This window comes from Euprymna scolopes, chromosome 15 (assembly GCF_053919585.1).
Source record: "Euprymna scolopes isolate OS-2025 chromosome 15, ASM5391958v1, whole genome shotgun sequence".
NCBI classification, from domain to species: Eukaryota; Metazoa; Mollusca; class Cephalopoda; order Sepiida; family Sepiolidae; genus Euprymna; species Euprymna scolopes.
In genome coordinates this window covers 77,059,799-77,081,773 of record NC_136496.1, presented here as the reverse complement: position 1 = coordinate 77,081,773, position 21,975 = coordinate 77,059,799, and the positions used below count along the sequence as shown (strand labels likewise).

At 33.1% G+C, this 21,975-nt stretch overlaps 1 long non-coding RNA gene across 2 annotated transcripts in view; it reads left to right on the top strand.

Moving 5' to 3' along the window:
- LOC145293915 (uncharacterized) overlaps window positions 1-21,975 on the top strand; it is a 40,965-nt gene that overhangs the window by 15,700 nt on the left and 3,290 nt on the right. The window contains exon 1 of one of the 2 annotated variants that reach the window (XR_013869791.1): window positions 16,169-16,548. The exons of the other annotated variant lie outside the window; for it this stretch is intronic. This is a non-coding gene — a long non-coding RNA (uncharacterized LOC145293915). Of the gene's footprint in view, window positions 1-16,168; window positions 16,549-21,975 lie in introns of those variants that run through there. 2 annotated transcript variants of the gene reach the window in all.

Sequence of the window (21,975 nt, the reverse complement as noted above, 5' to 3'; positions counted from 1 at the left end):
TATTTATCCAAATACTTTCCAATCCATTCTGAAGCAGCATCCTCGGTATAGTCGTATGCCAGTGAAATCATATCGGCATCCGACAGGTTATAGATGCGCCCTTTCTTCTCTATTGCTTTGAGTCAGGCTCCCAACTCCACAGCCAAACCTGTGAACAGTGGGACTCTGGATCCCGTTACGTTAAGTTCTGGGGTTAGCCGTCCCCTTCTTCAATCCTACGCCCTAACTCCTCTACAGATCTACCGTTTTCATTGGTTATGGTAGTAGTCCTAGCGGATTACGTATTAAATAACAATAGACAAAACAAAAACAAAATATAAGCGCTCTTTGAAAAAGCCCACAAGAAGTCCAAAAACGAATACCGACAAGCAAAAGAAAGTGATAAGAACGAAAATAAGGTGATTTCCTACCTGATCGCTGAGATGTTGTTGGTTCTGCGCTGCTTTTGTTGACTCGCTTGTTGGGAGGTCCCACCTGTTGTAAACAGTAAACCTCCTGTTTTTTTTTTTTTTGCTTGGTTTTGAATCCGTCTGCCTGGTTAGCTAACACACCTTCTTCCTGATTTCGATAATCCTTGGTCAACGGCCACCAAATGTCACCCCTTTCAGCCGGTCAGTTGAGACGATCGTCGACCTCAGAACTCTTCCACTCCAATTACGGCAGCCTGAAAACGACCCGACTCTGGCGGTTTGCAGTTCACTATTTTCGTCCTTCCAGTGACCACTGCTGGTGATAATTCTTAGCCGTTTTAATGTTGCTGATATGGGGTAGTGACAGAATTATCAATTGATCGTCTAAATTTATACTCTGGACCTGTCGTTGTGTACTCACTTACTGGCGAACATCGCCGATAAGAGAGCCGGGGATTTTAGTGTGGTGAAAAAGGAAATAAAAACGATTCCACACACGAATAAACAATTAATCTGGGTTTATTCACAATAATAATGGTCTAATAATATTTCAGAGTTTGAAGGAAGTTGGCTGTAGCTATTTTAAAACGGTAGCTTGTGACTCGAGTTCAGATAAGTTTTTCGGCCATTGGAGATACGTGTTTTAAGTCAAAAGCCATCTCTGCCCGACTTTAACACCATCTGAATTCGCCAAAATCGAATTCTCTCTTTTTCTCTCTTCTCCCCTCCTCTCTTCTCCTTCTCTCTCCTTCTCTCTTCTCCTTCTGTTCTTTTCTCTGTGTTCGAGGAATATATACATATCTATCAATGCCCTTTAAACATCACGAGTTTGTATTTGTTTACAACAAGAAAACTTGCCTGTTATCAGCTTTCAAACCTTGTTTTCTAAAATAAACAACCGCCTGTCATTTCATCTCGAATTCTGTGTTTCAAAATGAACAGCCAGCTCTATTTTTTCGTTCTTTTGGCTTTTTCTCTAAAACGCCATATCAACCCCATAACTTGGTTGCATATAGATATATAGATATATATCTATATATATATATATATATATATATATATATATATATATATATATATATATATATATATATATATATGACCTCAAAACACGCGTGTACGTAGATTTCTGTTTTAAAAATAATAAATAAAAATGTTATATACGTCCAAAGAAATTAAAAAGGGCGACTTTCTAAGTAAATAAAAAAAAATGAGCTTCAAGGCGGAGCCAATATTAACCATATGTATCGCTTGAAAAAAACAACAATAACAAAATCTATATATATATAGAGATATATAGATATATATCTAGATATAGATATATATATATATATATCTAGATATATATATATCTATATATATATAGATATATAGATATATATCTAGATATAGATATATATATATCTAGATATATATATCTATCTAAATATATATATCTATCTATATCTATCTATCTATCTATCTATCTATATATATATATATATATATATATATATATATATATATATATATATATATATATATAATCATTACATTTTCACCCCAAACAAGGCAAATTGCCACTTTGGTGCAGGGGACTACTATCAGGGGCAACAACTCCCGGGGTACTATGTAGGGATTTGGGCAGCAAGATGTCGGTTCACGTTACACTTGAACTTCTGCACGTCAGTACTGTTGGGGAAGCAGGGACCCGGAATGGAATTCCAAAGTCTGGCGGTTCTGGGGAAGAAACTATTGGAGTAGAAAGATCTTTTACATCTAGGGATCTCTACAGTGTGGGGGTGGGATTTAGCAGCCTGTCAGGTTTGTCGAGCGTGCTCACGTCGTGGGGGCACAAGTAATTGCAGTTCATCAGAGCATTCACCACTAAAATACTTGTAGAAAAGGCAGAGGGATGCAACATTTTGTCGATGGCAGAGAGGCTGAACCTTAGATGCCAGGTCAGGGCCTATCAGGTTTGCGACTCTCGTTTGAACCCTGTCAAGGAGCGAGAGACTAATAGTAGATGCACCAGCCCAAATGTGACAGCAATACTCCATACATGAGCGAATGGTGGCCTTATAGAGGGACAGGATACTTTCGGGTGTTAGTAGTTGTCTAGCACGGTAGAGAGAGCCCACCTTTCTTGCAGCAGCCCTGGCAATGCTTTCGATGGAATTGTTCCAACTCATGTTTCTTGTGAACGTTAGGCCAAGGAGTTTGAAAGATGTACTCTCAGATAAAGAGTCGTTGGCCATTGCTATAGGTGGTAGAGAGGGTTTCTTGTAATTATTGAATGAAACTAGTTTAGTCTGGGCGGCATTGAACGTGACCATCCATTTTTGTCTCCATTCCACTATATATATATATATATATATATATATATATATATATATATATATATATATATATATATACACACACACACACACGAAATCTTATGCAAAGTCTGTGGCAAAAGGTACGTGGAAGAAAAAATAATTCTTTGCAACTACAAAACGTTTTCTTCACCTTTGCCAGAAACATCGAAAATAAGTTACAAAGTAGGGGAAGTGCATCCATATTGTATACTCTTCATTTATTTGGTTGAATGTAAAAGAAAAGAAAAGTCCAAGTATGTATTTAGTTGACTATCTCAAAAAATAAATTTTAATTTAATGATACGTTTATTTCACATTTGAAGTTTACGTCCTCTTAAAGCAAAGGAGAAAAAAATCCGGTAGGTGGTGTATCAATTACAGGATTCGCGTTGACATTTTTGTTAGCTCGGTTTGAAAGCAGCTTTTGAATTGAAAATATTTCACGAAAACTTAGAGCAATAAAACAATAAAAAGCACGTGAAAATATGGATAACATGGTCAATGTTGAAATAGAAATTCAAATAAAGATACAAATAGTTCCACTGAGAAACTATTATCAAAAGGTCGTATCGTTAGTATGTACTTCCGGGTCAAATGCTCATGTCTCTTGACAGCAGATTGTGCTGAGCCTGATGATATCAAAATGGTCGAGGAAGAAATGAGAAATTAATCAAGAAGAAGAAGAAACTGAACAAAACACGGCGGAAAGTCAGAATGAGGTAACAAATGTAGGGTATGAAGGTCGACCAAGGTTTTCATCTATAAAAGCGAAAATGTTTGTGTGTGTGTGTGTGTGTGTGTGTGTGTGTGTGTGTGTGTGTGTGTGTGTGTGTGTGTGTGTGCGCGCGCGCTCGCGCGTGTGTGTGCGTTTTCATGTATGTCCGCAAAAGGGTTTTTTCCTCGGCCTTCTTGCGGGGGTCGCTCCTTCTTAAAACTTTTTATATCACACCTAAATGATAATAGCTACGAGATAAAAACGGGGGTCGCGTGTGTATTTAATTTGCCCGACTCTGAAAAGCTACATATTCAACATTTTTGGATCGCCGCGTGTGAATTCGGCTTTTTCTTATAATAAAACCAAAAAGAACTGCCCCACAGTAAATAAAATACTGCCCTGCAGTCAAAGTTGACCTCATTAGGACGTCAAGTACGGGCACCTGCCAATTCTTAATACTTAAATAGATTCAAACATCTTCCCTTTGCTAGTTCTTGCTGGCCCAGTGGTTAGCGTCGCGCGTTTTTTTTTTTTTTTTTAACACTTTATTTTCCAACTTTGCCTCAAGGTTTCGTGTTCAATCCTTCCTACTTACCTACCAAAACTTTTTTAAAACTGTCCCCCCCCGACACAAACACCCGGGCAACGTCTTTTGTTTTGATTTACCCAAAGCACACCTCGAACCCTCCCCCCCCCCGACATAAACACCCGTGCAAGATGTCTTCGCTTATTCTTTTGCTTTGATTTACCCAAACCACACCTCGAAACACTCGGGCATCGCCGGATACCCCCGCTAGTTAAAAATAAAAGAAGAAGAAATGCGATAGTGACATGGGCTTTCTAGAATAATCAATTGGCCACGAACATTTTCAGAGGAATGCAGGAAAACTGAATTTCCCCCGAGACAAGTTTTCATTTTATTTTTCTAGAAATCATTTAATTTCTAAGCATTGCAAACGTGTTGTCTACTGTACTAAAATCTTAACTCTTTTCCATATTTTAATTTTTATCGTTTTGTATTATTCCTTTTTTCTGTTTGACAAAATGTGTTCCAAAGAAAAAACAGGTCTAAAAGATCATGTTCTATTTCTTCGTTTTTTTTTTAATTTATTTTTTTTTTCGTTTTTTTTTTCGTTTTTTTTTTCGTTTATTTATTTATTTTTTCGTTTTTTTTTCGTTTATTTATTTATTTATTTATTTATTCGCTTTTTTTTCGTTTATTTATTTATTTTTTCGTTTTTTTTTCGTTTATTTATTTATTTATTTTTTCGCTTTTTTTTCGTTTATTTATGTATTTTTTTTTCGTTTATTTATTTTTTTTCTTCGTTTTTTTTTTCGTTTATTTATTTATTTTTTCGTTTTTTTTCCCCCTTTGTCTTGAATGCTTGCAATTAAATTCCGTCACCCCCAAAACGGGAAAAAAATTTTTTTCTAGTTTTAAAATATAAAATTATTCTGACTTCAAAGCAATGCATGTATCTGTTCTGCATTAAAGCCATTATGTTAACTCGTTTAAACCCCTTAATCATAGTTTAACAACATCTTTGAATCTTAATATACATTAATACTTAACCTTAGGTTAATTATTAAGGTTAATTATTAACTTAGTTCGAACTATTTCTTCTAATTGAAACTAATATAAAAAAATGAGCTGTTACTCATGTTTATGCAAAATTATATTTCCGAATTCTAATAAACGGAAGATTTATCTTTAAACGTTAGAAGCCAGAAGAACTATATTTAAGCAATATACTTAATATCTACAACTTCTATCTGTTCGTATTCACTGTACATATCTGTATATTATATTTATTTTATGTTACCCGGGTGTTTAGAGGTGTGTTGAGCAAAATAAATAAATAAATAAAGTGGTAGTAACGTAGTTTTAAATTAAGGCTAGTCAATCGAAAAGAGGGGATGACTTTCGAAAATATCGGCGAAAAAAGCGACCCCTCCTTGTAGAAAAGGGTCCAATTGAGAGTGAAGGAATTAATGCTTTTAGCCAATTGTTCGATATTTGTCGTCTGAAGGGTCGACCTCAAAACGATACCGATCTCGTGAAAATCCGTCGCCTCTGTCGAAAGTTTTAGGCAGACATACATACATACATACATACATACATACATACATACATACATGCATACATACATACATATGTACGTTTAAACAGACAGGTAAGATTTATATTATAGAAGATTGTTCATACTAAATTTTCTATAGCTTATTCCTTATTTCCAGTACTGAAATGTACTTTAAAATCAGCTATATCGTTACTTAAATCTATATTGAATAGATACATTTTATTTTCCCTCTTATAGACTTAAATATGAAGGGTTCGTGCATCAAATTTTATCTTAATTCCTAATATCACTTTGAGTCATACTTTAACACTCGTCTCTTAAATCAATCAGTTGCAAAGCTGAATGCTTCCATTACGTTTTTTCTTTTTTTCTTTTTTTCTTTTTCTTTTTTTTTTTACTAACTCCTCTTTTCTATTAACACGGAAATGGAAAGAATAGTAAAATCCTTTCCAATTATTTTGAGGAGTGTAACCTTTCAGTAGATATATAACCATTTAATACCAACTCAATAACTCATAACTATCCATTCGGGAGGGGGGAAGGTCGCAGAAATACCTGGTTTAGGACCCAGACGCAGGGCTAATCCTTTCTTCCGGAGCTGATTGATCCATATATCTTCTCAGGTCATCCGCCTAGGAGAAGGAAAACTCCAAAGTTAAACCTATGCTACTCACCTCATACATATTGCCACTAAATAAAGGGGGGGGGCTTCTTCGGTCTTGTTACCAGTTTGCAAACCCAAACTGCTTAAGAAGTAGGTAGGCCCTGCCTATCACTTGCCTTTCATACTCCTTCTTTGCCTATTAACCAAGCCAGATGTGCCACAGGGGTTAATCCTTGGACCTTTATTATTCCTGATATTCATAAATGAACTCCCTGATAAAATTTTCTCTGAGATAAGAATATCTGCTGATGACACCATGCTCTATAACGGACACGAGTGTAAAACGAATCAACAGATATCTAAGGAAATTGCTAAAACTCTAGAGGATGACCTCCAGTTTGTAGTGGAATGGGACCGTAACTGGTTAGTAACATTCAACGCTGCCAAGACTAAGCTTATCGCCTTTAATCATTACAAGAAATCTTTTCAACCACTGATTGCCATGGCTAATGATACATTGTCTGAAAGTACTTCCCTCAAGCTCCTAGGGTTAACATTCATAGACAACATGAATTGAAACAAATACATTCAGGCAATTACCAAGGCTGCTATGAGAGGAAGGTGGGCTCTCTCTATCCTGCTAAAAGTCTACTCATACCTGAGAGTGTCCTGTATGAAGGCTACGATTCACCCATGTATAGAGTATTGTTGCCGCATCTGGGCTGGTGCATCTGTCACTAGTCTTTTGCTCCTAGACAGGATTCAAAAAGGAGTCACCAACCTAATGGGTTCTGAACTATCTACTAAACTCCAACCTCTGTCCCATCACTGAAACGTGGCATCCTTATGCCTGTTTTACAAGTATTTCAATGGCAAGTGCTCTGACGAACTTTGAGTACAAGTACCCTCTCAATGACAACACCCTTGACAAACTCAACAAGCAACAAAATCCCACCCCTACACTGTAGAGATCCCTAGATACTGTAAAGCCTTCTACTTGAATAGTTTTTCCCTTGGAGTGCTGCACTTTGGAATCCTCTCCCATGCCCCTGCTTCCCTGACTGTACTGACATGCAGAAGTGTAAATAGACATAAATAGTATCCCTGCAAATCTGGTCCCAAATAGTAGCCCCTGACGACTAAGTGCCCCTGTGCCTTGTCTGGGGTGAAATGTCAATAAAAAAAATGAAAAAAAGGAGTGAGAGGTGGAACCAATGCGTCAAACGTTGCAATCGCATGATATACAAATGATATACAAATGATATACAAATGAGATGCCTAAATAAATGGAGCAAATGTCAAATATTAGATACTGCTGTAACCACGAGACTTGATACATGATTAACATGGCACAACATATGCAAATAGCTCCACAGGGAAACTATTATCAAAGGGTCATATCATTAACATGTATGAGGGATGTTCCAAAAGTAATGCCTCCTATTTTTGTATTCACCCCGAATGGACCAGAGGGGATTGCAAATTGTATTATTATGATAACTGAACTTATACACTCATAACCTGAAAGTTTAATTTCTCTGTTGCAGATATTGACGGTGTGAGACTCTAAGAAACCAACCTCTGTCATTGACATTCGTCAGAAGCAGAGATGCGTCATTGAATACCTCCATGCCAAAAAGAAAGATTGAACTAATCAACGCCTCTTGAACGTTTGCCAAGCCGATGCAGCTGATTTCAGCAGAGTCAGGAGATGGGTCTGTCGATTTCAGAATGGTGACAGAAATGTAAATGACAAAGCTCGCTCCGGACTTTTATGAGCAATGCATCAAAAGTCAAAGTGCATTGAGAATGGTGTTGACTATGTAAAAAAATAAATTTTGGTGTACACTTTTAGTTTTTGAGTTTTAAAAAACGGGAGGCCTTAATTTTGGAATGATCCACATACTTCAGAGTCAACTGCTAATGTCCCTTGACTACAGATTGATAAACACTATTTTTAAGTTAAAATTTAAAAGTTTTTGTATTTCTGATTTTTTTTTTTTTTTTTTTTTTTGAAAAATTGCCACCACTTAGTATAATTATTTTTCTATTTAACTTGTTTTAGATTTTTGGATCACAATGAGACTGAAATTTTTCCTACCAATTCTGCTACTAACAATGCCATTGTTAATATTTGGTGACATCTACTTGGATGAAGGCGCCAACTGTTTCGACTGGTGTATGAAATGCTCTATAATGGTACTGGGTTGTGACCCCGACAAGCCATTCCCGTACAACCCAGACGACTGCATAAAAGATTGCCGTATTTCTAAAACGAAATTACCTGGTCAAAGCACAGAATTTATAGTATCAGCCATCAAAGATTGCATCCCCAACAATTTCCCAAGTTACGCTGACCTAGAAACTTGCCAAAAGCAAAGCATTAAGCACGCTCATAGTAATTCCTATCCAAATTTTTTAAAAGCCTAGTAAGAGTATCAGCTGAAGTACGCCGGAGTAAACAAGGGCAGATAATTATGCATTAAGTAAAAGAAGGGAGGTAAAAATTGTGCAGAGCTGCCTCATTTCAATTGTAGTATACCCGGTAATGACTTGCACATTATACAGTACGTCATCAAGTATTGCATGACGACCTCTACTTCCTATATCGTTGACCTTGAATAATGCAAAAAGAAAAAAAGAGGGGAGAAAAGCTAAAAGCTGTGTCTGCAAATTCCTATCTGAAGATTTTAAAATACTGGAATAAACAAGGGCAGATAATTATAGACTAAGACAAAAGCAAGCAAAACTTGTGCAGAATTGTTACAGGGATTGTTCTGTATATTTTATGAATATATCGTACAAGCATCATCACTGGTTATTCTCTGTTTAGAATCATGGATTAGCCCAGATGAGAAATAAATATAATAATTAATAATAAAAGTATTGTTGATGAGTATGATGTATTTCGTTCAATGCTCGAATGCAAATAAATTTTATCGTCATTTAAAAAATTGTGTATATTTTTTCAATGCTTCATTTATTATTTGGGAAAATGTAACATTTTTTTCGTTATTTTATTTTATTTTTTTTTACTGAAAAGGTGATGTTGCTGTTAATGTTGATGCTGCTGCTGTTTTATAATAATAATAAGAAGAAGAGAGAGAAGAAGTTGAGAAGAGACTCACAAAAATATGGTTACAGAAATGATACCTAAACAAAGAATCTGGATCACTATTGACAACCGCACAAAACAACGTGATTAGAACTAACTATACCAAAGCTAAGAGCGACAAAAGCCAGGAAATTTAGAACCTGTGGACAACGCTATGAAACTATAAACCATAAAAATGTTAAAAAACCGTTAAAATGGCACCAATAATTGTGAGAGTACTGGGAACAATTAAAAAAAAAAACTAAAAAAAGAGACCGAGAGAAACTGAAATCAGAAGAAAGGTTGCAAACATTCAATGGACGAAATTATGAAAACACCTGAAATTTTAAGAAAAGTCCTCGAATACGAAAACCAACTCATATAAACTGCGAACACTAACCAGTCACATAGAAGTTGTAGTAAAAAAAAAAAAACAGCAGAAAACACATCCACATGAGATCACAAACCATAAAATTTGACAGTTAATTGCAAACCTCCAAATACCCCCCCCCCCAAAAAAAAAAAAATGATGGGCACGGTCTCGGCAGGCATTACACCAAATTATCATGAGGGGTTGAGGAGCATAGAAGAACCAAGGAGGAAGAGCACTAACCAGACCTTCATTGGATGAGTGCAGCGAACACCGGGACTTTGGGAAGGCTTTTTGTCACCCAAACCCCAAGAAATACCAATGGCCATTGTCAGCGAGAAATCAATGGTAAGCTGCTGTTAAGCTAATGCAAAATCATTTGCAATGGCTATCGAAAAAGGTGGAGAGTACTGGAAATCTGCACTGACTTATCACTTGGACTCCAGGTAAAACTACAGATTATTGTCAGTGAGCGATTACTGGTGATGAATTGTTTGAGAACTCCTGGTAAGTAAATCATAATGATACTACTACTACTACTACTACTACTACTACTACTACTACTAATAATAATAATAATAATAATAATAATAATAATGATAATAATAATAATAATAATAATAATAATAATAATAATGTGACTTGAAGGTTGCAACTAAGCCCTAATATGTGTTGCACAGGAGCAATCGCTCAGGACAAATTATGTGATGCCTCACATTTATAAAATGGTTGAAAGTTCCCTGTGTCAACGGTGTAGACAGAAAAGTGAGAATGTACAACACATCGTTAGTAGTTGTGGGAATTAGCCCCAAAGGAGTACAAGTGGTATCATGACAGTATTGCAAGAAAAGTCCAATGGTATACATGTAAGAAAAAGATAATTTGATTCAAGCAAGACAACCAGATTTAATTTTGTTAGGAAAAAAAAAAGGAATACAAGGCAATAATTGTTGATATAGCAATACCAGCAGATGTGATTGTGGAGGAAAATGAAAAGAAGGTCGAAAAGTAACCAGACTTGAAAACAGGGATAAAAGAGATTATGGAAGTTGAAGAAAGTAGAAGTTGTACCTGTTGTGATGGGAGGCCTAGGAAGTATGACGAAAAGGATTTCACAAGCGAATTGAAAAAATTGGGATCCATTGCAATGTTGAAGTATTTCGAAAGACTGCCTTGTTGGGAACTGCCATAATCTTGTGGAAAGTACTAGAGGCCTGAGAAAAGATGCTAATAGCATATGGTCATTTGTTATTGTTGCGCCTATTAGCATAAAATCAGCAAAAACAACAGTCGGACACAAAATGTTACAACAGAAATAATAATAATAATAATAATAATAATAATAATAATAATAATAATAATAATAATACAAGACAATATAACGAATAAGCGTTACAGGGAATGAAGAACACCGAAACTGCATATTCACAAGTTCTACACCCTCCCCCCATCATGTACTCCCCCCATTGTTTCATCACCGATCCCCCCCCCCAAAAAAAAAATGATATCAAAGGGCCGAGAAGGGTCAATAAGGACTGAAAGACCGAGTAGCGAGCGCCAACCAGACCTCGGCTGGACAAGCGCAAAGAGAACTGGGACCTTGGAGAGGCTGAGTGCCACTCAAATCCCAGCATAAACCAATGGCCACTACCAGCGAGAAATCAATGGTAAGCGGCTGTTGCGATGATGCAAATTCATTTGCAAATGTTATCGAAGGAGGTGGAGAGGTCTGGACGTCTGGGGAGAATACCACAGGTCTCCAATCAGATCGTTTGTTGACTTGTGTGAAAGCTCCATGTGAGCCAATAATAATACCAACAGGAGATGCGAGCGCTTGGTGAATATGATACCTACAAATATTTGGGAGGCATACACCACCAGATCTACAGACATGATAGAATAGATTGGAAAAGAATACTAGGGAAAAACAAGAAAACTCTTAGAAACAAAAATATAAAAAGTAACTATCTAGTTTGGGGAATGAACACTTGGGTTATATCACTAATAAGATACTCTGGACGATTTATCAGTTAGATCAAATAAGAACTTATACTTATTGACCAGAAGACAAGGAAATTAATGTCCATACCCAGAGCACTAGACCTGAAAGATGATACTGACCGACTCTACATGAAAAGGTGAAAAAAGGGTCACTGGTAAGTATCGAAGACTGTGAAAGACACAAAAAGACTTGGAAAATACATAACTGAGAACACCAAACTTGCAACGAGAGACACCGCCAGAAACAGCAAAACCAGACACAAAAAGACCAAAAAGGTGGGAGGAGAAAGAACTAAATTAACATTTCAACACCTGTGGGTGCTATGACTTTTACATCCTAAATGCGACGCAATTATGCACAATGCTAAAAGTATGCATGAATAGACCTTTGCATAATAATTAAACGAAACTAATCATCCCATAAGAAATCATAAAAATGAATAATTAATTAATGAAAGTTCGTTTTTTTTCAAAGGAATGTAAAAATTAGTTAACATAGAACCAAAGATATTAGCATTTCAATATTCAATTTGGCTACTAGCCATATATATATATATATATATATATATATATATATATATATTGGATTTTTTACCTTTCACCGGACTATCCATTCATGTGAAATCTTTTTATCATTTTTTCTTTTACCTCCTATTCCCCTTACCTCACCCTTTTTTTTTAACCAAGTAAGATCTGTGACTTACTTGTGGTTTCATTAAATACTTTTACATGCAAAATCCGATCCCGCATTTTGCTAATTCCTGTCCTCTGATGAGAAGGAGAGTATTTCTTCGAAACTCCGCGGATTAAGGACTATCCACTTATCTTGTGCTTCCTTTTTAAAATTAAATATGTTTTTAACTCTTTTTCAAGATGTTTTTTAACATGTTTTATTAATCATTTGTTCATATATATATATATATATATATATATATAGAGATATATATAGATATATATATAGATATATATAGATATCCATACATAGATATACCAACTTTTTTTGGCAGTTTTATAAGTTCTGTATCTCAGCAACGATTGGTCAGAATTTAACAAATGAAAGCTCGTTGGAAAGGTAATGACTTGAATTGTGTAGTGTGCTATGTGACGTTTGCCATTAAGGTCACACATAAAAGGGATCATCTATCATCCAGAACCTATTTTTTGTACTTTTTAACCTTTTAGAAATGAGTAACCAATCATTAGATTTTTACAAACTAAAGTTTTTTGAAGAGCCTTTAGTTTAATTTATGTAATAGTAAGTGTAAACTGTGTCCTTTATGTCACACATTAAAGCGTACGTCCATCATTGTTATTTGTTATCCAAGTTTTGCATTTGAATTACAAAATATCTTATATATCTTCCAAAACCTCTGGCCTTGATGGAGAGGAAGAAGACTAAAATTTGCTAATATGATTTCAAATGATCTGAAATAACAGCAATGATTCCAAACTTTTTAGATTATTCTCAATGCTTGTCTATAGATTTGGTGAAATAAATATATGTTAAATATATCAATTGAGATAGAAATCATTTAACATATATTTATTTCACCAAAGGCATGCGTAAATATAGAATTATATCTTTAACAATATGTTTGTGCATATATATATATATATATATATATATATATATATGTATATGTATATATATATATATATATATATATATATATATATATATATATATATATATATATATATATACTTTTAAAATATATATAGTATGAGAATCAATAGAGAATTAACTCAATGATAATAAATACAATATCAGCGTAAATTAAAATATCATATTTAAGCATATTTTCCGACTGGGAGACGTTGGGCGGCCTGCTAGTACATATCTGTAAAACTTTTATATATATATATATATATATATATATATATATATATATATATATATATATATAATTATTGCTATAATTATACTTAATTAGTTGTATTTTCAATATATATATATATATATATATATATATATATATATATATATATATAGAAAGAGAGAGAGAGAGAGAGAGAGAGAGAGAGGGAGAGATAGATAGATCTTATTCTACTCAACTTTTATCACTCATTTTATAATCTTTAACAAGAAGCTTTGAGTAAAAAAACATGTAAAAATAGAAATAAAGAATGCGGTTTAAATTCACAAAGATCTAAATTAAATAGAAAACGGGAAACATCTTCTGCCTACCATGTAGCTGTTTCGGAAATTTAAAAACAGGACAGTTGTAAAATACATGACTCTCTAGTCGAAAACATCATTTCCCCAATAACAAAATGTAGATACAATACAGTTACTATTTATACTAATATATAAAAAAAAACATAAAGTATTAATAATATATATAAATAGAGTTAATAATAATAATAAGATTATAAAATCTATTCTGCAGCATGTTAATTAGCATATAAATTTTATCAGCAGAACAAGAATGCATAAAAGCTTAAGTACCTTTGGTACCAGACAGGCACCATATATATATATATATATATATATATATATATATATATATATATATATATATATATATATATACATATATATATATATATATATATATATATATATATATATATATATATATATATATATATATATATATATGAGGGGTTAAGAAATTCCAAAGAAAGATGTATACTTAAATTGGGGGGAGGGGGTCACCAACAATATGTAGTTTTTAACATTATTTATTTATTATTTTTTATTATTTATTTTTTTATTATTTTTATTATTTTATTTTTTTTAACATTATTTTTATTATTTTATTTTTTTAACATTATTTATTTATTATTTATTCCGTTTATTTTTTTAACATTATTTATTTATTATTTATTCCGTTTATTTTTTTAACATTATTTTTATTATTTTATTTTTTTAACATTATTTATTTATTATTTATTCCGTTTATTTTTTTAACATTATTTTTATTATTTTATTTTTTTAACATTATTTATTTATTATTTATTCCGTTTATTTTTTTAACATTATTTATTTATTATTTATTCCGTTTATTTTTTAACATTATTTTTATTATTTTATTCTTTTAACATTATTTATTTATTATTTATTCCGTTTATTTTTTTAACATTATTTATTTATTATTTATTCCGTTTATTTTTTTAACATTATTTTTATTATTTTATTCTTTTAACATTATTTATTTATTATTTATTCCGTTTATTTTTTTGACATTATTTATTTATTATTTATTCCGTTTATTTTGTTAACATTATTTTTATTATTTTATTTTTTTAACATTATTTATTTATTATTTATTCCGTTTATTTTTTTAACATTATTTTTATTATTTTATTTTTTTAACATTATTTATTTATTATTTATTCCGTTTATTTTTTTAACATTATTTTTATTATTTTATTTTTTTAACATTATTTATTTATTATTTATTCCGTTTATTTTTTTAACATTATTTTTATTATTTTATTTTTTTAACATTATTTATTTATTATTTATTCCGTTTATTTTTTTAACATTATTTTTATTATTTTATTTTTTTAACATTATTTATTTATTATTTATTCCGTTTATTTTTTTAACATTATTTATTTATTATTTATTCCGTTTATTTTTTTAACATTATTTTTATTATTTTATTCTTTTAACATTATTTATTTATTATTTATTCCGTTTATTTTTTTAACATTATTTATTTATTATTTATTCCGTTTATTTTTTTAACATTATTTTTATTATTTTATTTTTTTAACATTATTTATTTATTATTTATTCCGTTTATTTTTTTAACATTATTTTTATTATTTTATTTTTTTAACATTATTTGTTTATTATTTATTCCGTGTTTTGATTTTTCATTGAAAATTATGTTTAGATCGTTGTAATAATGTTTTTGAATCATTGAAATAGTTTTTAACGCGTTTCAGACGTTCTGTGATTATTATTACTGGTTCGTTGGGGACGGACTGTGGTCACAGTGCTGTGGTAATAAAAGTTGAACTTACGAATGAAGAGCAGAATCATTCACACATTTCAAATGAGCTACGAAAAGGCTCTTTTACATTTTAAACACATCTTAAGTATAATCTAAATTTTTTACATTTTAAATACTTTCTGAAGAGGACGTTTTACAGAACGTCTGAAACGCGTTAAAAACTATTTCAATGATTTAAAAACATTATTACAATGATGTAAACATGATTTTCAATGAAACACCAAAACACGGAATAATAAAATAATGTTAAAAAATACACATTGTTGGTGACCCCCCTTATTTAAATATATATATATATATATATATATATATATATATATATATATATATATATATATATATATATATATATATATATATATATATACAATCAGTTCTACACTGTCAGCGATAGAAGTAACATTTTTATTTATTCTCCCACCATACACACACATAACCTTTTTTTTTTTTAGAGGTATGATCTCCCTAGGTTTTAAGACCATATATTACGGCCATAAAATCACAGTCATTAACAAACAAAAGAAAAGCGTTGAATACAAACGGCACTAGCGACGTATTATAATATTATATGAAAATTTACATTTTGTCAAGTGGGGACCATTGTGTGATGCGTTTGTAGGGAGTTATGACATCATTGCATAGATCGCCTAAGATTATTGGATCATGACGTCGATCCACTATGCTAGTACGCTAAGTGGACCTCTCCCTCTTCATATTTCCGGATGTAAATGTAACTTCACAGTTTTTAAATGACATATTTACGGAGGGTTTTTTTGTTTGTTTTTTTTTAACGTAAAAGACGTATCACATAGGTTTATTTTTATTTTTCAATGCGATGAAGAGTGGGAAGGGCAGTTAGAGAGATGTCGCTGTTCTTGTATAAATAAGACAACAAGCTTGCCACATTCTCAGACGCCAGTACGAGCGATACCGTTTTACATCCGGAATACTAATACGTGTTTATATGTAAGTACGTCTATTTTTCATTTGTTGTTGTTGTTGTTGTTGTTGTTGTTTTACAAGGAAGCCACCACTTATCAAGGTCTGAAAGCCACACGAGGATAAGGGCTAATGAGTGTAAGGTGGTCAGTAAGACAATAGCGTAGTGGCAGTGATTTGAAGATTGGGTAGAATTTGATTATTTAAGGGGGCGGTGTAATAAGAACTAGTTTATATTGGATTTGAAAACGACCATGTTGTAGTCAGCTGGAAAACAAGTCCGTGGTACAAAGTGCCACAGGCGGGCAGTTCTAGAAAAGAGACTTTATTAATGGAATTTGCATTCAAATTTAGGCACAGATAGAGAGTGGAGGAAATTGTTGACAGTGGTTGTAACTAGACGAGTGTTTGTTGTGAATGTTTTGCAGGGGGAGAGACCATAGATTGAAGTTCAGTCGAGCACGTACCATGAAAATAACGATAGAGCTGAGCTAGACTCGCAACGTCTCTTCTGTAAGAAAGAAGTTGCAAGGAGGAGAAAAGGATGTAACTTACTAGGTTTCGAAGGTGGGAAAGGGTGATCCAGGCAGCTCTTCTCCAAATGTGGCAACAGTTCTTCAGTTGAGGACATATTTGGCTCTTATGCAGGTAGAGGGGTCTATTTTTCGTTTGAAAACAACAACAACGGCAGATATCCCCTCTTATATGCAATGTTACATAGAGTTGTTTTACAATGCACACTCTGGTTGGGTGCAAAAATAGAACAACCCGTCGGCATTCCTCGGTAAATGCGTCTCAGGCGACAGGCAATTAACCAAATCTCTCCTAAAGAAGGAGCTAATGCTTGGGATGGTAGACTTCCTAAACTCTAGAAGGGCGATGCCCCTATCTACACAAGTAGGGAAATTAGAGACATGCGAACCAGACCTTTAAATGCTATATAGATAACAAAGTGAACCCCGGCTAGTATGATCACCTATTTGGTACAGATATTACACTGTGACCCTAGATCCAACTGAAGACTTGCATTCATAGAGTGAAACTGTTTTATTTTCTGGATATCAATTTAGCATTTAGATTCATTTGGGTTTTTGTGCCTGCATTGATTTTCAACAACTTTTGATCTATTTCTAATCTGCAAGTGCAAAGGAAAATTGATTTCTTCTTTCTTTTTTTTCTTTGCGGTCACAATTAAAAGATAGATACATGTGTATCGAGATTATCAAAATGTTAATATTTATTGATCTATATGAATAAGTGAAAAGTATTTGATTTCATGTTACAAAATTATGAATGAATTATTTTTTAATTATTGTTATTGTTTCAAGTATTTTAACTAGGAATCTTGAAGATGTTTCATTACTTCTTGTTAACTAGTAGTATTATGTTTTTAAACTGGGAGTTTTAACAATAATTTTGAGTGCTTGTTAAGATAGAATCGATAAATCAATTTCTTTTAATACGTCGTTTTAAAGCAAAAACAATATTATGTACTTAATTGTCAAGTCGAAAATAGTAATATATCAAAAAAATATGAAAATTCATTAACTAGAACTGTTATTGTGTTTTTAGTTAAAAAAAAAATCTATCGGTATAGACAACACATATGAACAAGTAATCTAAAATATTCGTTCCGAGTTATGTTCCCTGTGCGTGGACTCTTCATTGTCTACTTTATAACATCTAAGAAAAATGCAATTTTACCCATTTTTTTTGTAAAAAAATTACTTTTAACTATAAATAACTTTCTTCTTTATGAATTTGCGTAATTTTTGGATATATCACTATTTCCAACGTGACAATTAAGTACCTAATATGGTTTTGCTTAAAACGATATATTAAAAAAAAAAATCCATTCGTCGACTCTATCTTAACAAGCACCTAATTTTTTTTTTTTTTGCTTTGTATTAACTAGGAGTACTTATGAAGAGTTGCATTTCTTAGGAGTTCTCACGATCAGTTTTATTACTTATTATTAAATAATTCTCACATGAGTATTCTCAGCGATCACTCACTCGTCTTTTCTCGATTTCTCGAGACAACAAGTCTCACCAGATTTCCTGTACTCTCCACTTCAATGCAAGTCCTCCGGGCGCGGCTGTACACAAGAAATGTAATTGCTTTTAAGAGTTTCTTTTGAGGGTATCGATAGTATGTATTCGCTCGGTAGCTTTGTGGGATTAAGAAACATATCAATCCTTTAAGCTGATAGTCGATGTTTTCTTCTTCTTCTTCTTCTTCTTCTTCTTCTTCTTCTTCTTCTTCTTCTTCTTGGAATTTGAATTACAATAAGCCGCTTCAGGATTTCCATATACTCCATGTCGTACCAGTCAAGATCTGGATATTTTGTTTATTCTCTTTTTATTCATATTCGCCCTAAACATGACATGTTGTCACTTGGACGTAAAGGGCTACGATTTAAGACCATATCTACAGGGACATTATGTAGGAAGTTGAGCAGCAAAATGTCTCTTCCATTGTATTTTATTTTCTGCATGTCACTACAGTCAGGGAAGCAGGAGAAAAGGGAAGTAATTCCAAAGTCTAGAAGTTAGAGGGAAGAAGAAACTATTAGAGCAGAAGGCTTTCCAGCATCTAAGAGCCTCAACAGTGATTAGATTAATGGGGTGGGATTTTGCTACGTGTGTCAGGGTAGTCAGTGATATTTATGTCGAGGAGGCACAAGTGCTACGAGTTCATCAGAGCACGTTCCATTAAGGTACTTGTAAAGCAGGCAGAGAGATGCAGCATTTTATCGATGTGACAGGGGTCATAGGTAGCTAGGTTAATATTTTGGGATCTATTAGATTGGAGACTCTTTTTCAAACCATATCTAAGAGAGGGAGGGAGGGGAGAGAGAGAGACAGACAGACAGACAGACAGACAGAGAGTAATGGCGGATGCACCAATCCAGATGTGGCAACGATAAGCCGTGCATGGTTGAATTGTGGCTTTGTAAAGATAAAGGATATTATACAAGTGTTTGAATGAAATTCTCAAAACCTAATCTTAATATAAATAAAGTAAATAATGTGAATATATACGTAGCGTGATCGCCATTTTGAAATGCTTTGAATAACGCACGGTGACGGAATCACGTTCAGTGTCTGCTTATATCCGCACCCTGCACTGACCTTTTTGTCCCAAGTACAATTCTTTCTTCATCATCTTTATTTTCATCTTCTTACTAGTCATGTGAGGATTTTTTTTTTTTTTTTTTGTAATGAGGGGCTGAGCACTGCTTAGAAGTATCAGAATTTTTGTAGGAATTTTTGACACCCCTAACACGAAACTGCGAATACAATATAAAAATCTCGGAATTTCTCTGTTAAAAGTGGGTTATGTATTTTTTTTAAGGATTATACTTCCAAAATAAACTATTACAGTTGTTTTAAAAGTAATAGAAATATTTTTTTTTGTTTTTTTTTTAAACAGTAATGAATTTTCCGAACTCAATATTTTTCAATCTTTAAACTTTAAAAATCTATCAAAATTTTTCTATTGATTCTATTTTTACGATATTTTCAGGGTCAGTGTGAAATTTTATGTTCTTTCCAATAAATCGAATATAATATTTTAGACAAACGTTTTTTTTTTTTTATTCACGGTCCCCCCCCCCCCATCCCAATTTTTAAGTGTCTATTACAAAGTAAATACTTAATTTAGACCCGGATAAGTACATAATTATTTACTCACAAATTGAAGAGAAAAGGTCAATACATAATATATTCAAATTTAAAAAAAAACGGACATCGTGTTCTCGTAGAATTTTACCTGTAAAGTTTGAAGTTTAAAACCTTTTTTTTAAACCACGTTATTTGTTTTTTCTTTTTTCTTTTTTTTTTTTTAATGGAACCTTGGTCCTTGCTCCTTTAATTGAAAAAAAAATTAGGGCTTGAATTACATTTTTCGAGGAGTTATAAGCTTGGAAAGACAGGGGGTCGAATAATTCACGCCTCCAATTTTGTAAATGTCTAATAATAATTAATTTAGACCCGGATAAGTACATAATTATTTACTCACAAATTGAAGAGAAAAGGTCAATACATAATATATTCAAATTTAAAAAAAAACGGACATCGTGTTCTCGTAGAATTTTACCTGTAAAGTCCGAAGTTTAAAACCTTTTTAAAAAAAAAACACGTTTTTTTTTGTTTTTTGTTTTTTTTTTAATGAAATCTTGGTCCTTGCTCCTTTAATTGAAAAAAAAAATTAGGGCTTGAATTGCATTTTTCGAGGAGTTATAAGCTTGGAAAGATGGGGTGGAATTATTCGCTATTTTCACAAAATTTCTGATACTGAGCACAAGGCTACAGTCTACAATTTACACATAATAATGAAACCAATACACAGATATGGACATACAACTACGACTTCTCGTGTGTATGTGTGTGAATATCGTTTCAGTGTTTTACCGCTCTGCATCGGAGCTAAACTTTTCCTCGCTCAATTTCAGAATCTCAGCTGAGACTTAATCTTCTGTCTCCTGTCGCTCTTCTCTTTGTTATGATCATTCGCTGTCTGGATCTGTCGCATATCTCCTTCAAGCAGTTAGTATTCTCCGAAGGTATTTATTTCGCTCCCACAGTGAGAAATGCGACACAAGGATCAAAAACCGGGATTGAAATATTAATTCTCCCGAGGAATAGCACTCTGACTCTGCAAAAGATACCTGGCATTCTCTGGCTGAGGGTGGACCCCCTAGAACTGCACAGAGTCAGCATTACACCACAATCAATAGGGAACAAGTCACTACAAAAATGCTCTAAAATTTGATGATGGGGGGGGTGAAGGAAAAAAATCCCTGGTGTTCCCCGAGTATACTTACTTTCCAGCAGAAATCGGATACGATTTTCTTTCAACTTACCAACAGAAACTGGCGGATCCTGTTTTCCTCAGCTTACTTTCACTATCATTATCTTACTACCCTAAAAGTTCACAAATAATTGTAAGAGCATCACTGATTTGTGGAGTTCAATTATATTTAAGTTATACAAACTTTTACATATTATTCTTAGCAACACTTATTTCATACTAGCCTGGGTGCCCGGCGTAGCCCGGGTGTTTGGAGGTGTGTTGAGCATCATCATCATCATCATCATGACGGGCTCCTTGCCCGGACCAATGTGATTCTTCCTCTCCAGAGTTTCCTGTCTTCCATCGGTTGCCTCAGATCTTCAGGTTCACAGTTGGCGTCATGTGCTATTTGTTGGATGTACGTGGATCTAGGTCATCCTCTGCTTGCGCGTCCGTGTCGTGGAGTCCAAATCAATACATCACTCACCAATTCATGCTTGCTCTTCAGACAATGACCAGCAAATCATAGGCGTCTTTCTCTGATGGTATTAGATATGGCAGGTAGATTGCCATAAAGTTGCTGCTTCGTGGGATGATTTTGTCAAGATATATTTAATATTGTTCTTAGCATACGGGTGTATGTGCCGTCTAGTTTTC